The sequence below is a fragment of the Gossypium arboreum genome, chromosome 4 (assembly GCF_025698485.1).
Source record: "Gossypium arboreum isolate Shixiya-1 chromosome 4, ASM2569848v2, whole genome shotgun sequence".
Taxonomy (NCBI): Eukaryota; Viridiplantae; Streptophyta; class Magnoliopsida; order Malvales; family Malvaceae; genus Gossypium; species Gossypium arboreum.
Genome location: NC_069073.1, coordinates 88,662,267 through 88,680,005, shown reverse-complemented (window position 1 = coordinate 88,680,005; position 17,739 = coordinate 88,662,267). Strand labels below are relative to the sequence as shown.

The 17,739-nt window shown below is 37.4% G+C and overlaps 2 non-coding genes across 2 annotated transcripts; one reads left to right on the top strand and one right to left on the bottom strand.

The window, feature by feature from the left end:
* The first annotated feature begins 750 nt into the window (after positions 1 to 750).
* On the top strand, positions 751 to 855 carry LOC128292032 (small nucleolar RNA R71). Its single transcript, XR_008282016.1, has one exon. It is a non-coding gene; the product is annotated as a small nucleolar RNA R71 (small nucleolar RNA).
* Positions 856 to 16,931: 16,076 nt separating this feature from the next.
* LOC128292150 (small nucleolar RNA R71) lies at positions 16,932 to 17,038 on the bottom strand. Its single transcript, XR_008282135.1, has one exon. It is a non-coding gene; the product is annotated as a small nucleolar RNA R71 (small nucleolar RNA).
* Between the last annotated feature and the right edge of the window lie 701 nt (positions 17,039 to 17,739).

Sequence of the window (17,739 nt, the reverse complement as noted above, 5' to 3'; positions counted from 1 at the left end):
TTAGTGTAACTGCTTTCACGTGCTTTTTTGGTTTGGGTTCAGTGTTACTAGGTAGACTTCCTGGTGGTCTTTCAGAAATTAGTTTGGCAAGCTTTCCTATCTGAGTTTTGATTCCTTGGATCATCACTTGTTGATTCTTAAGTGTTGTCTCGGTATTCTGAAAACGAGTTTCTAACACCGAGATGAATTTTGTTAGCATCTCCTCAAGGTTCGGCTTTTTCTCTTGTTGGTAGAGTAGTTGTTGGTAGCCTGGAGGTGGTGGTCTCTGATTCCCTTGGCCTCCGCATGAGAAATTTGTGTGGTTCCTCCATCCTACACTGTAACTATTACTATAAGGATTATTTTGAGATCGAGGATTATTACCCATGTAATTTAACTACTCATTTTCCATGTTGTTTCCATAGAGTGGGTATTCTGAATTGCTTGATCCACCTCCACTTGCTTTGCACTACATTACTGGGTGAACCTGTGAAGAACCAAGAAAACCGTAAATTTTTCTATTCAAAAGTTCTAGCTGATTAGAGAACATGGTGATCGAATCAATGTTAAAAACGTCAGCAGCTTTCGTCGGCTTTGTCCTCATGACTTGCCACTAATAATTATTCAGTGACATCTCTTCTATGAATTCAAAAGCATCCTCAGGTGTCTTATTATTGATAGTTCCTCCAGCAGCCTCCAGCAGCTGCGTGAATCATACTAGTCAAAGGATTTAGGCCATTATGAAACGTTTGAACCTATAGCCAGAGTGGTAACCCATGGTGGAGGCATCTTCTTAAAAGGTCCTTGTATCTCTCTCATGCATCATAGAGTGTTTCTAAATCCATCTGCACAAAAGAAAAATATCATTATGTAATTTGGCTATTTTAGCTGGCGGAAAATATTCTAATAAAAATTTTTCGGTCATTTGTTCCCAAGTAGTGATTGACCCTCGTGGTAACAAGTTCAACCACTGTTTAGCCTTATTCCTTAATGAAAAGGGAAACAACCAAAGGTGAATGGCATCATCGGAAACGCCATTGATTTTAAAAGGGTCGCAAAACTCTAAGAAATTCACCAAATGAGCATTTGGGTTCTCGTCCTACAAGCCATCAAACTGAACAAACTGTTGGACCATTTGAATGGTGTTAGGTTTCAGTTCAAAATTATTTGCAGCAATAGCAGGCCTAACTATGCTCGATTCAGGTCCTGTTAAAGAAAGTTTAGCATAATCATACATAGTACACAAAGCAGGATTCTGATTAGCAGCAATCGCAGAAGGTAGCGAATTTTCTTGGTTTTCAGTCATCTCCTCAGTTGTAGTGTGAATATCATCCTCTTGCTCTTCCTCTGTGTATCTTAGGCTTCGCCTTATTTCTCTTCGGTTTTTATGAACTGTGTGATAGATCTCACTGTCAAAGAGTAATGGTCCCGACGGGTTTCTTCTAGTCATACACTATAAAAACCTACCAGGAGTGAATAAAAGAAAAATTAGAAAAGAAAATAAAATTTAAAATTGCAAATAAAGTAAAATGGCTAAAGTAATAAAAATTGAGTGTTCCAAATATCTTAGTTCCCCAGCAACGGTGCGAAAAACTTTATACGTGATATTCGTGACAGGTTTTAAAAATTTATAATTAATCATTCTTGAAACTAACTATTATCATGATAAAGGCAAGTGTACCTATCGAACAGTAGTATAGCTTTAGCAAGACTGTATTGTCGAACCCAAAGGAACCAAGAGTACTAGTAATTACTTTCTTTTTATTATCTAGCCTAAAAATTAAGGGATTTGTTTATCTAAACTAATTAACTAAACTAAGAGTGCACAGAGAGAAATTGGGGTAAAGCTTTTGGGAAAACTCAATTGATTAAGACAAAACTCGAGGAAAAGTCCAACTAGACTTCACTTGTTATTTGACTCTGAATCAAACGATTTATTCATTTGACTCGATCCGTAAAAATCCCTAAGTTATATTATTATCTCTCTCGAGAATAATAATGTCTAACCCTAGCTTGATTAATTGAAATCTCTTTCTAATTAACACCTAGTTTTGCATAAACTCGATCTATGGACTCTTTTATTATGTTTCACCCTAATCTGACAAAATCTTGTCACCCTATCTCTACGCGTGCAATCAACTCCGCTTAATTATGATAAATTTAATCTTAGACAGGGGCTTTTGCTCCTCTGAATAAGCGCATTAACTTGAATCAATATCCTGAGATATTAAAACAAGAATTAAGAACAGATAATTAAGAACAAGTCAAATGTTTATCATGCAATTCAGATAATAATAACAAGATCTGTCTTAGGTTTCATTCCTTTTAGGTATTTATGGGTTTTAGTTCATATTTATAAAAGAAAACATCTCAGAAGAATAATGAATACAAAACATAAAGAAAACCCAAAACCCCTGAATGGAAATTGAAGGGAGATCTCCAGTCTTAACGATGAATCCGGCTTTTGAGATGGATCAATCGGCTTCCCTTGAGTAATTCCTTGCCTCCTACTCCATGTGTGTGTTCTAAGTGCCTCCTTAAGTGTTTAAATAGGCTTTCAAATGCCTAAGACCACTCAACAGTGGCCTTTTCCGATAGGACTATGCTTAGGCTCGACAGGGACACGCCTGTGTGCAATTGCTCCAGACTGTGGTCAAGGCTGTTAAATAGGCATAGGCACGTAGTCCATCCGTGTAAGTCGTACTTCGATCCTGCCAAATGGACACGACCGTGTGGCTTACCCGTGTGAGGAAGTCCAAGCCAAGTTGATTTCCCATCTGGGTCCATTTTCTCCATTTTTGGCCCGTTTCTCGCTCTTTTTACTCTCCTATGCTCACCTAAGTATAAAACATGAAATTAAAAAATTAAGAGCATCGAATTCACAAAATCTAAGGAGAAACCATCCATAAATGTGCCAAGCATGGGATAAAAATATGTATAAATTACGGTTTATCACCATGTTACGCCAATATCGCTTTGACCCTTCACATGTGATTTCTCCGACTGAAGTGTAGATTAGACCAGACATGTCTTATGGGGAGGAACCTGTTAAGATTCTAACTCAAGAACTTAAGCGATTAAGGAACAATAACATTCCCCTTATAAAAGTGTTATGGCAGAGACACAGATTCGAAGAGGCCATGTGGGAAACTGAGGAAACTATGAGAGACGATACCCAAACTTATTCACCGGTAAGATTTTCAGAGATGAAAATCCCTAAGGGGAGAGAGTTGCAACAGGCCGATCTTGAACGTAGTCAGAACAGTGGCTTTGAAAGCACTATTCCAATGCCATAGAAATTATTTTAATATTATTTTATGTGTGACGGCATGTTTATAAAGGTGCATGAAAATTTTGGTGAATTAATTTTAGCGTTTGTGAGCTTAATCGCGAAAAAAGACTAAATCGCATAAAGTGCAAATAGTACGAAATAAGAGTAATCCACATTATGAACAAATGCGACAACATCAGGTTAGACACGAGATCCCGTCGAACCTTGGAAATAGTATAGGACATAAAATATAAGTCATGCGAAATTGAGTGATCTGAACTCATGAGTTGAGCTAAGTTCATGAGATAAGTGAATTATGTAATGTGGGTCTGGGTACTGACTTTGTGTGCAGACCCGTGAGTAGCTCAATGAGCAGACATTACATGATAGAGCTATTGGGTTCGGGCACTGACTTGGAAAAAGGGCCTGTGAGTAGCTCAAATATGCAAGAATTACAAAGTACGAGGTAGCTTTGGCTACTTGTATAGTACTTAGGAGTAAAATATTCGTGTATTCATTAATATTTCTGAGTGTTCAAAAAAGGGGAACTCGATGAATGGATTGACGATACTTCCAATGAGGTATGTCAATAGAGAGAATGTACTTGAGTTATTTTATGAGTAATTATAGGTATGTATACTAAACTCTCGAATGAAGACCTTAGTATGTGATGAGATGTAGTAGGTATGCGTAAAAAAAGGAAGAGCAAGATAGTAAGGTTAAAATGATATATCACTTAAGTATGATAAACCAATGTTTGATGAATGTGTTTCTTATAACACTCATTTCCATATATGTACTTACTAAGCTCCCATGCTTACCCTTTTTTCCTTTCCATTTTTTTCTAGTGCCGTCGAAGTAGATCGAGGATCGTCGCCAATGTAGTTGAAGCTGGTCACACTATCCATGAAGTAATTGGTATAGCTAGTTTTATCTTTTTGATTATGGCATGTATAGGAATCTTTGATTTTATTTTTGTGTCACACTGTTTTGGGCCAAATGTGTTGGCTTGTTTTAACATTTGACTCATTTTGTATAAGGCCAGGAAAATGGCTAATATTGTAAGTCATTATATGGATGCAAGATAGTCTTTTACAAATGTGAAATGTTTATAGGCCTTAGCTTTGGTTGTTGGTTGAGAACTCATATTAAATTCGACTTTGACATGTTGTTTGGTATTCAATTTTGTTTCAGGGTGGCATAAGGCTTGATAAATAGCCTTATATTGTCCATACGAGTAGACACACGGGTGTGTGTCTAGGCTGTGTGTGACACACGGCTAGCCCCATGGGTGTGGTGTCCGGCCGTGTGTCCCCTGAATGTAAATTTTACCAAGTCAATATGCGTGGTAGTAAACACATGGGTAGAGACATGGCCATGTGCCTCATCCGGGTGAAGGGCACGGCCTAGCACATGGGCTTGTGCCTTGGCCGTGTGCCCTAAAATGGATGCTGATGTCAGAAACAGAATGTCAAGGTTTTTAGACACGGGCTAGGACACTAGCGTGTCATGGCCGTGTGAGGGACACGGGCCATAGACATAGGCATGTGACAGGCCATGTGAAAACCCTTGTAGGTTCGAAGTTAGAATTTAATTCCCACAAGTATGGGACACAGGCGTGTCCCTAGATGCTTAGGCCGTGTGTCTTGCACGGGCCATCAGTACGGTCATGTTATAATGACCACACGAGCGTGTTGTCCTTCCACACAGGCGTGTGCCCTGCTTCAAGAGTCATTTTTATTTAGTCGGTTTAAGGACCCAAGTTGGTTTCCAAGGAAATTTTGAGACTTCGTAGGCCTACTTTAAGGAGTCTAAATAGAGTTCGAAAGAGTTTTAAATTTAATCAAGTCTTGGTGACTCGGAAACAAATGTATGCATGTGGTTAAGTATGGTAATGCTTCCTACCGAGTCCTGGCCTTGGACTAGGGTAAGCGGGTGTTACAACATGGGTTAGGGACACGGGAGTGTCCCAAAGCCACACGGGCGTGTGACTCCTATTTTGATGAAAAATTTTCTAAGTGTTGGGAAGTTTTCTGAAGTTCTCGGTTTAGTCGCAAACCACTCCTAATGCATGTTTTGGGACTTGTAGGCTTGTTTAAGGGTCGATACGAACATTTTCAAAAAGATTTAAATTTGAATGGAAATTCATGTTGTAACACCCTTACCTTCTGTCATAGGAACAGATACAAGGTATTACGTAACATAACATATACCAAGATAGAAATATGTCATCCCATTTGATAATGCATCGTATAACATATATCTTGAACAATATTAGCCAACTTTTATGGCTTGTACAAAGTAATCGGTCGAGTAATCTTGTAACTAATATTTTAAACCTAGACAAATATGACACATAACAAAATAATTTTTGCCTACTATACATGCCATAATTCAAAACATTTAGTTCAAATACCCAAAGTATGATAGTGCGGTAGATCTTCACGATCCTTGACTCTTGAGCAAGCTGGAGAACACTATAAGACAAAAGAGAGAAAACGAAGTAAGCTTATAGCTTAGTAAGTAGTATGTAAATACTAATTTAAGAATCTAACATGTTTACACAACAATTCAAGTATGTCTACTTTAACTTCACTACTTATTCCACTTCGATTAAGCTGTCTCTGCTGTGTCATATTCACTAAATAAATCATAACTCGAGTTACAAAACTCGAAATTCATATCCGTAAAATTTCCTGAATCTAGACTCATAAAGCTTCTTGCTAAATGTTTTTTTATAATTTTGGTTCAGCAGATTAGTACAGTTTATTAGTTAAAGTTTCCCTGTTACACAGCTCGACTGGCCTGACCTCTGTCCACTACGAATTGAATTTCTCTCAGTACATAACTCAAAAACCATGAAGTCTGTTGTATTTAAAACTAGTCTCAATAAGGAATTTAGGCATGTAAACTATATTTCTTAGTTTGCTTTGTAAAATTTTAATGATTTTTCAAAGTGGAAACAGGGATCACGTATTCATCCTGAGCAAGTCAGTTACAATTGTAAATATCTCAAAATATAGAATTCCTTTGCTTGCCCTGCTTCTTTTATATGAAAGTAGACTCATTAAGCTTTAATTTCACATCTCATTCAACCTCTAATTATATTCCTCCTATTTTTGGTGATTTTTCAAAATCACGTCACTGCTGCCATCTAAAAACAGTTTTAATATTAATTTCACTCTTTCACACATTCTTTATGCTAACCTCATTTTATCGTATATATGTATATGCCACAATTCATTTTCACCACATTTCATTCACTATAAGTGTAGGTCCAAACCACAATGTCACCACAAAACCATCCCGTTGAACAATTCGGATCAATCCTCGATATTTAACGGTTTGACACACCCCCACCATCATACTTCATTTAGTTCGCTCTCTTGTACACATGGGGAACACTTAGTACCACTCATGCGACCTAGCCGATTTGTCTCGTAGCTCTCTTGTCTACATGGTGTCCTTCACTTGGAATCACGCATGCGACTAGCTACATTTATCTTTCACGTAGCTCTCTTGTCTACATGGTGTCCTTCACTTGGAATCACGCATGCGACCTAGCTACATTTATCTTTCACGTAGCTCTCTTGTCTACATGGGATACATCTCGTATCACGCATGTGACCTAGCTACTACAGGTGTCTCGTAGCTTTCTTGTACACATGATGTGCACTCAGCATCATACATGTGACCTAGCTACGCTCCTCTATTTCATTCGATCTCTCCAATGTTCAACCGGATCTCTCTCTCAGTATTTATTTCCATTCTTCCAATAGTCAATTTATATTTTAACATCAGCTAGTATATTTATATAATAGGCTGAAATATAAGAATGTACATGAAATTATTGTAATATTTACATACAACTTACCTTGGTGCAAAATATGGAAATTTTGCAATTTAGTCCAAAACTTTTTCTTTCCCGCTCGAGGTCGGGTTCAGCGCCTTTCTTGATCTATAATAACACATTTAGCTCATTTAATACTCATACTATTTATTTCAATCCAAAAATCACATTGTAGAAAAATTACATTTTGCCCCTAACTTTTACAAAATTACAATTTTGCCCCTAGGCTCGGAATTTAATTTCAGCCCTTATTCTTATGTTTTATGATATGCTGAACATTTTCTCTTCTACAACAACATCAAATTCCCACTCTATCATATAGTTATGAACATTAGGTATTTTTACCGATTATCTTGCTTTTACTCGTTTTCACTTAAAACCGAGTAGCACAAATTATTTAACACAATTTAAAACCTCATATTCTATCATAAAACATCAAAATACACAAATTTCACCTATGGGTATTTTTCCAAATATGAACCCTAGGTTAAATTATTACCAAAGATAAGCTTAACCGAGCTTAGGATTCCAAAACGTAAAGAACATTAAAAGCGGGGCTTAGAATCACTTACTATGGAGCTTGAAAGTTGAAGAATCCTAGCTATGGAGAGAGTGAAGTTTCGCAGCAACTAAATGGGAAGATGACTATTTTGTGTTATTTTTCCCATTTTATTTCATTTAATATCAAAATGACCAAAATACCCTTACTACTAAACTTTCCAAAATTCCTCCATGTCTTAAATTTGTCCATGAACTTAAAATTGGTAGAATTACTATTTAAGACCTCCTAATAAATATTTCAAAACAATTTCATACTAAAATTTCTAGTATGCAAATTTTGCAACTTATTCGATTTAGTCCCTACTTTCAATTTAAACACTTTAGGCATAGAATTTCATCACGAAATTTTCACACAATCATGCAATCATATCATAAACCCCAAAATATTTATAAAACAATTATTTCTATCTCGGATTTGTGGTCACGAAACCACTATTCCGATTAGGCCCTAATTCGGGTTGTCACAATTCTCCCCCCTTTAGAGATTTTCGTCCCCAAAATCTTACCTAGAAAAGAGGTTTGGGTCTTGTTTCCTCATAGCTTCCTCAGGTTCCCACGTAGCCTCTTCTATCCCATGTCTGTGCCACAATACTTTCACTAAGGCTATACTTTTGTTTCTTAACTGTTTAACTTCTCGAGCCAAAATCTTTATTGGTTCCTCCTCATAGGTCATATCCGATCAATTTCAATTTCGTTGGGAAATCACATGTGAAGGATCGAACGATAACGTCATAACATTGATACATGAAACACGTTATGAATCTTTTCTAACTCTACCGTAAGGCCAACCGATATGCCATTGGTCCAATTCTCTCGAGAATCTCAATGCGGCCCAATAAAACGCGGACTCAACTTGCCTTTTCGACTAAATCTCGAATCTTTTCCATGGTGACACCTTCAAGAACACTTTATCACCCACTTGAAATTCAATCTCTTTTCTTTTTAAATCGCATATGACTTTTGTCGATCTGGCGACTTTCAAGCAATCCAATTACTTTTATTTTCTCTTGGTTTCTTTAACTAGATCAACTCCGTGAATCTGCTTCTCACTAAGCTCGGTCCAATATAAAGGAGTCCGACACTTACGACCATATAAGGCTTCATACGGTGCCATTTGTATACTTGATTGATAAGCATTATTGTAGGCAAACTCAATCAAAGATAGATATTTCTCCCAACTACCTCCAAATTCTAAAACACAACATCTAAGCATATCTTGAGTACCGGATTACTCTTTCCGTTTGACCATCTGTTTGTGGATGAAATGCGGTACTAAAGTTCAATTTTGTACCCAAAGCTTCTTGTAACTTTTCCAAAATCTCGAGGTAAATCTTGGATCTCTATCGATATTATAGACATAGGTACTCCGTGCAACTTCACAATTTCAGCAATATATAATTCGCTAATTTATCAAGTGAGTAATCAGTGCGTCTTGGTATAAAGTGGGCTGACTTTGTTAATCTATCAACCACTACCCAAACAACATCCTTCTTTTAGGAGTTAAAGGCAAACCGGTTACAAAATCCATGGTAATCTTGTCCCATTTCCACTCGTGCACCATTACGGTTGAAGTAATCACGAAGGTACTTGATGTTCACTTTTACTTGTTGACATCAAACACTTAGTTACAAATTCGAAATGTCCCTTTTCATACCGCCACCAATCTGACTTCTTTAAATCATTATACATTTTTGTGCTACCGGGGTGAACGATAAACAGCCATTATGCGCCTCATGTAATATTTTACGAATCAATTTATCATTTTTCGACACATATTCTGTCTCGAAACATCAAACAGTCATCTGGTCCAACTCAAAATCGAGTCATAACTCGATTCGCATTGAGTTCTCTTGATCCGCAACTCACTATCATTCTTTTGAGCATCACAAATCAACTGGAGAAATAACGGTTTAGCTCTCATCTCGCTAAAATTGACCCGTCATCGACAATGCTAACCCGTGTTCATGGCTCTCAAAGTGAAAAGAAATTTTACGCTCAAGGCGTCAAGAACTACATTTGCTTTTCCGGATGATAATCAATCACTAGATCATAATCCTTTAATAATTCAAGCCATCTTATTGTCGCAAATTTAGGTCCTTTTGATTCATCAAGTACTTCAAACTTTTGTGATCGGTAAAAATTCGCATTTTTCACCGTATAAATAATGTCGCCAAATCTTCAAGGCAAAAACAACAATGACGGTTCCAAATCATGTGTAGGATAGTTCTTCTCATGCGGTTTTAAGCGCCTCGAAGCATAAGCTACTACTTTGCCCTCTTGCATCAACACACATCCAAGGCACATCAATGATGCATCACTATAAATTACGAACTCCTTTCTCGACTCGGTTTGTACTAAAATTGGTGCTTGATCAATCGTGCTTTCAACTTTTCAAAACTCGTTGACATTTATCACCCATTCAAACTTAACATTCTTACGCAACAATTTAGTCATAGGAGAGGCAATTATCGAAAATCTTTCAACAAAACGCCTATAATACCCGGCCAAGCCTAAAAACTTCTAACCTCAGATACATTCTTGGCGGTTTCCAATCAACGATCGCGAAATCTTGCTTGGATCCACCGAATACCATCACCGAGACTATATGCCCCAAAATCCGACTTCACGAAGCCGAACTCACTTTTACTAAACTTGGCAAACAATTTCTTTTCTCTCAAGATCTGCAATATAGTTCTCAAGTGTTCGGCATGTTCAAACTCATCTCGAGAATAAATTAAAATGTCATCTATAAACACTACTACAAACCTATCCAAATATGGCGGAAAATCCGATTCATTAAGTCCATAAATATGGTGGAGCATTTGTTAAGCCAAAAGGCATCACCGAAACTCATAATGTCCATACCTTGTCCTAAAGGCGGTTTTCGCACATCGACTCCTTAACTCTCAATTGGTAGTAACCGGACCTCAAATCAATCTTTGAAAACACTGTGGCCCCTTTAACCGATCGAATAAATCATCAATCCTCGGCAATGGGTACTTGTTCTTTATAGTCACCTTATTAAGTCGACGGTAATCAATGCAAAGTCTCATTGAACCATCCTTCTTCTTCTGAATAATACAGAGCACCCGGGAGAGAAACTTCGGTCTCACAAATCCCTTGTCATTAACTCCTGCAATCGAGCCTTCAATTCTTTTAATTCATTGAGCCATTCTATATGGAGCAATCGAGATCGGTGCGATGCCCGGCAACAAATCAATGGCAAAATCTATCTCTCTGTTTGGAGGCAACCTGGCAATTCCTCCGAAATACATCCGAAACTCACAGACTATAGGTAATGATTCAAATTTCAGTTGAGACATCTCAACATTCATTACATAAGCGGATAAGCTTCACACCTTTTCTCATGTATTTACGTGCGGACATGTGCGAAATCACCATAGGCAATTTATTTGATTAAATCTGTTTCAACCCACGAATTTCTCCATTTTCACATTTTAACTCTAGTGTCTTTTGTTTACAATCTACCTTAGCATCATACAATGTTAACGGTCCATTCCCAAGATAACGTCAAACTCACCAAATGGTAACAACATCAAGTTGGCGGAAAAGCAGTGACCTTGAATCATTAATGGGCAATTCTTGCAAACCTTGTCAACTAGCACATATTGGCCTAAGGGTTCGACACTTTAATCGTAAACTCATAAATTCAACAGCAACTTTTTATTGGATACTAAATTCATGCAAATATAGGAATGGGTGGACCCGGATCAATCAATGCAATAACAATAGTATCATAAAGAGAAAATGTACTAGTAATGACATCGGAGATGATGCATCTTCTCGAGCACGTATAGCATAAGCTCTAGCAGTGCTCTAGCTTCGATCTTGCCGTTAAATCTTTCATCACAGTTCTACTACTAGTCCCACCTCCAGATTTCTCGGTGGTCTACCTCTACTAGCGGTGGTATTCATCTAACACTCAAATCTTTCTTCTTTAACCTTCTCCTGACAGGTCTCTAATAAAATGCTCATGAGAACAAGACTGAAACAAGCTCGCTCGGTCCCCAACACTCACCATAATGTTGCTCGCCACATTGTTGACACTCGGGCTTTCTAGGTCGCACATTACCCACACTTGCCATCAAGTAGCTTGAGCTTTAGACCCGAATATGCTCTACCACGATCTCTGTAAATCCCCAATTGAAACTGTCATTCGAGGGTTTGTCTCTTTGGACCTCTTTGGTTGAGATTGAAATGGCTTACTTATCATCTTTTTCGACATCTCGAGCCTCAATAGCGACTTTTCTTCTTTCTTTGTTCAATTCTTCGACTTTAAGAGCTCGATCAACCAATACTACAAATTCTTTCAACTCCAAAATCCTACAAACACTTTAATGTCCTCATTCAGCCCATCTTCAAATCTTCTACACATAATGGCCTCGGTGGACACACATTCTCAGGCATACTTGCTTTGAGTCTTACAAATTGCGTTCATACTCTGCGATGACATTTTTCCTTGCTTCAATTCAAGGAACTCCTTCCGTTTTGATCAATAAATCGTGACTTATGTATTTCTTTCTAAATTCTTCCCGGAAGAAATCCCAAGTAACTTTTTCTTTGGCACCATCGCAACCAAAGTCTTCCACCGGTGGTAAGTCAATCTCTCAAAAGTGATCTGACACACTTTAAGCATTCCTCGGTGTACATGAGAGCTCATCAAATACGGGTAGAATTTTCAAGCGAATTCCGCTTTCTCAGGATCATCATCAACCTTTGCTCTAAACTCTTCGCCCCTTGTTTTCGAATCTTGTCAACCGGAGGCTTGTTCATTCTTACCAAATTTATACCTTGGCACTCTGAGAATCGTCCGAGGTATAGGAGGGGTGGAGGAGGTTGAGCATTTGGATTTGCTCGAATAAATTCAAGATACCAATTGTTCATCATTTGGAGAAAGGCGTCCGAGCCTCATCTCCTTGTCCCAATGTCTCAGTCTACTTTCCACAGTAGCGGTCCCTTGTGCGGGAGCCACGCATTACTAGCAAAGACATCATCACCGCAGTTCCTTGAGGATCCATTACTATATTAAAACAAAACACGCTTTAGAATAATCGAGTCACCACACTATCACAATATTTTTATGGCATGTATAGCTAGACTTTTACACACACTTTATTAGTCCGAGAACCGACTAAACCATAGCTCGATACCACTAAATGTAACACCCTTACCCGTTCTGATCGTAGGAACAGATACAAGGTATTACGAACATAACATATACCAAGATAGAAATATGTCATCCCATTTGATAATGCATCGTATAACATATATCTTGAACAATATTAGCCAACTTTTATGGCTTGTACAAAGTAATCGGTCGAGGATCAGAACTAATATTTTAAACCTAGACAAATATGACACATAACAAAATAATTTTTGCCTACTATACATGCCATAATTCAAAACATTTAGTTCAAATACCCAAAGTATGATAGTGCGGGTAGATCTTCACGATCCTTGACTCTGAGCAAGTGGAGAACACTATAAGACAAAAGAGAAAAAACGAAGTAAGCTTATAGCTTAGTAAGTAGTATGTAAATACTAATTTAAGAATCTAACATGTTTACACAACAATTCAAGTATGTCTACTTTAACTTCACTACTTATTCCACTTGATTAAGCTGTCTCTGCTGTGTCATATTCACTAAATAAATCATAACTCGAGTTACAAAACTCGAAATTCATATCCGTAAAATTTCCTGAATCTAGACTCATAAAGCTTCTTGCTAAATTTTTTTTATAATTTTGGTTCAGCAGATTAGTACAGTTTATTAGTTAAAGTTTCCCTGTTACACAGCTCGACTGGCCTGACCTCTGTCCACTACGAATTGAATTTCTCTCAGTACATAACTCAAACAACCCTGAAGTCTGTTGTATTTAAAACTAGTCTCAATAAGGAATTTAGGCATGTAAACTATATTTCTTAGTTTGCTTTGTACAATTTTAATGATTTTTCAAAGTGGAAACAGGGATCACGTATTCATCCTGAGCAAGTCAGTTACAATTGTAAATATCTCAAAATATAGAATTCCTTTGCTTGCCCTGCTTCTTTTATATGAAAGTAGACTCATTAAGCTTTAATGTCACATCTCATTAAACCTCTAATTATATTCCTCCTATTTTTGGTGATTTTTCAAAATCACGTCACTGCTGCCATCTAAAACAGTTTTAATACTAATTTCACTCTTTCACACATTCTTTATGCTAACCTCATTTTATCGTATATATGTATATGCCACAATTCATTTTCACCACATTTCATTCACTATAAGTGTAGGTCCAAACCACAATGTCACCACAAAACCATCCCGTTGAACAATTCGGATCAATCCTCGATATTTAACGGTTTCAAAGACACACCCCACCATCATACTTCATTTAGTTCGGCTCTCTTGTACACATGGGGAACACTTAGTACCACTCATGCGACCTAGCCGATTTGTCTCAGTAGCTCTCTTGTCTACATGGTGTCCTTCACTTGGAATCACGCATGCGACCTAGCTACATTTATCTTTCACGTAGCTCTCTTGTCTACATGGTGTCCTTCACTTGGAATCACGCATGCGACCTAGCTACATTTATCTTTCACGTAGCTCTCTTGTCTACATGGGATACATCTCGTATCACGCATGTGACCTAGCTACTACAGGTGTCTCGTAGCTTTCTTGTACACATGATGTGCACTCGGCATCATACATGTGACCTAGCTACGCTCCTCTATTTCATTCGATCTCTCCGAATGTTCAACCGGATCTCTCTCTGTATTTATTTCCATTCTTCCAATAGTCAATTTATATTTTAACATCAGCTAGTATATTTATATAATAGGCTGAAATATAAGAATGTACATGAAATTATTGTAATATTTACATACAACTTACCTTGGTGCAAAATATGGAAATTTTGCAATTTAGTCCAAAACTTTTCTTTCCCCGTTCGAGGTCGGTTCAGCGCCTTTCTTGATCTATAATAACACATTTAGCTCATTTAATACTCATACTATTTATTTCAATCCAAAAATCACATTGTAGAAAAATTACATTTTGCCCCTAACTTTTACAAAATTACAATTTTGCCCCTAGGCTCGGAATTTAATTTCAGCCCTTATTCTTATGTTTTATGATATGCTGAACATTTTCTCTTCTACAACAACATCAAATTCCCACTCTATCATATAGTTATGAACATTAGGTATTTTTACTGGATTATCTTGCTTTACTCGTTTTCACTTAAAACCGAGTAGCACAAATTATTTAACACAATTTAAAACCTCATATTCTATCATAAAACATCAAAATACACAAATTTCACCTATGGGTATTTTTCCAAATATGAACCCTAGGTTAAATTATTACTAGCATAAGCTTAATCGAGCTTAGGGATTCCAAAACGTAAAGAACATTAAAAGCGGGGCTTAGAATCACTTACTATGGAGCTTGAAAGTTGAAGAATCCTAGCTATGGAGAGAGTGAAGTTTCGCAGCAACTAAATGGGAAGATGACTATTTTGTGTTATTTTTCCCATTTTATTTCATTTAATATCAAAATGACCAAAATACCCTTACTACTAAACTTTCCAAAATTCCTCCATGTCTTAAATTTGTCCATGAACTTAAAATTGGTAGAATTGCTATTTAAGACCTCCTAATAAATATTTCAAAACAATTTCATACTAAAAATTTCTAGTATGCAAATTTTGCAACTTATTCGATTTAGTCCCTACTTTCAATTTAAACACTTTAGGCATAGAATTTCATCACGAAATTTTCACACAATCATGCAATCATATCATAAACCCCAAAATATTTATAAAACAATTATTTCTATCTCGGATTTGTGGTCACGAAACCACTATTCCGATTAGGCCCTAATTCGGGTTGTCACACATGTCTCGATTTTGAATGTTTGTTTTATTTTAAGTCTGGTAATGCTTTGAACCCTGTTCCAGCACCGAATACGGGTAATGGGTGTTACAGAATGTATGTTTTGAATGAAAAATTTTGTACGTTAGGATGTGACTTGTTATATGGTCAATTACGTTATGTTTTGGTCTGGAAATAAGTAGTTGTGTATGGATGATTTATGGACAAATATGCATATGCTTAGACATTTTTTATGGTTGTGATTGAGATGCCTATATGGCATATTGGTTGGATGAATAAATAGCCTTTTGAATTGGTCTTATTATGCATGTTTTAGACATGGTTTAAGGTCTTGGTTATATGTGCAAATGGCTTGTAGGAACATGATTGAATTGGGTGAAAGAAATGGCTGGATTTTTGCTTATTTCTTGTCCACACGGCCAACGACACGGACGTGTGTCTCAGCCGTGTGTGACACGCAGCCATGAAACACGGTGTGTGTCCCTTGTATGTTTTAAAGGTTGCAAGTCAGGCAGTTACATGGCCTAGCACACGGCATGGCACACGGGCATGTGGCTTGGCCATGTGACCCGAGTCAGAGAGTTACATGGGCACAGACACGCGTTGGGACACTACCGTGTGTCCCTATTTCGAACGTTACACGGCCGTGTGACGCTGCTGCTTGAATTTTTTCTAATTTTTTCCTCAAGGTTTCATATGTTCCCGATTTAGTCCCAAACTATTTTTAAAGTGTATCTAATGACTCGATGGCTAGATTAAGTGATAATGTGCATGTGTTTGAATGGATTATACTATAGTTATTATATTATTTGGAATTGAATGTTTTTAAGTTACGTTTATACGGTAATACTTCGTAACCCTATTCCATCGATGGATACGGGTTAATGGTATTACACAATTGCTAAGAGGCTTTGCTCTAGTGGGGTAAAATTGTTTAAGGGTATTGCTAGAACTACTCCTATAGTGGTTGAGTATAAGATGGAGGCTACTGAATGGATTTTGGAGGATTTGAATTGCACTCCTAAGTAGCAACTTAAAGATGTCTTGTCTCTATTAAGGGATGAGCCATATCGGTTAACCAATTTGAATTGAAACCAATGATGTTTTAATTGCTACAAATGGTGGGCCAATTTAGTGGTATGCCCACGAAAGATCCACATCTCCACTTTCGATTGTTTATGGAGGTGAGTGACTCATTCAAGATAGCCAGTGTGACTGAAGATGCACTGAGGTTGAATTTTTTTCGGTACTCGTTACGAGATCAAGCACGAGCATGGCTCAATTCATTGCCACAAAGTTCTATATCTACATGGCAAGAATTAGCAGAGAGATTTTTGGTTAAGTATTTCCCATCTAGAAAAAATGCTAAGTTGAGGAACGAGATCACAACTTTCCAACAATTGGATGACGAGTATTTGTATGAGGCTTGGGAGTGATTGAAGGAGTTACTTCGTAAGTGTCCTCATCATGGGATTCCTTATTGTATCCAGTTGGAGACATTCTATAATGGTCTTAATGCACATACAAGATTGATGGTAGATGTTTCTGTGAATGGTGCAATTTTGTCTAAGTCTTATAATGAGGCTTATGAGATCGTCGAGAGGATCGCAAGCAACAACTATCAATGGCCAAAAAATCAAATAGTTTTAGGAAGACGTGTAGCCGAAGTTCATGAAGCTGATGCTCTCACTTCGTTATCAGCTCAGGTATCGTCTATTCCCTCTATGTTAAAGCAGTTTACTGCTAATGGTGCTAATAATTTTGTAGCTCAGCCACCAAGTCTGTTTGAAGTAGTTTTCTGTGTGTACTGTGGGGAAGGTCATTCTTTCAAGAATTGCCCATTAAATCTCAAGTCAGTATACTGTGTGGGGAACCAACATCAAAATAAGAGTGGACAAGGACCCCAGTCCAACTTCTATAATCCTTCATGGCGTAATCACCCCAAATTTTCTTGGACCAACCTAGGAAATGGACCAAACAACAACTTTATGCAGCATAGACCCAACCAATCTCAGGGGTTTAATCAGCAAGCTCCAAAACCACCTCAAGCTGAATCATCAAATAGTTTGGAGAACTTGTTGAAAGCATACATGGCAAAAAATGACGCTTTGATCAAGAGTCAAGCAGCAACACTGAAAAAATTGGAAAACCAAATAGGTTAGTTAGCTACAGAGC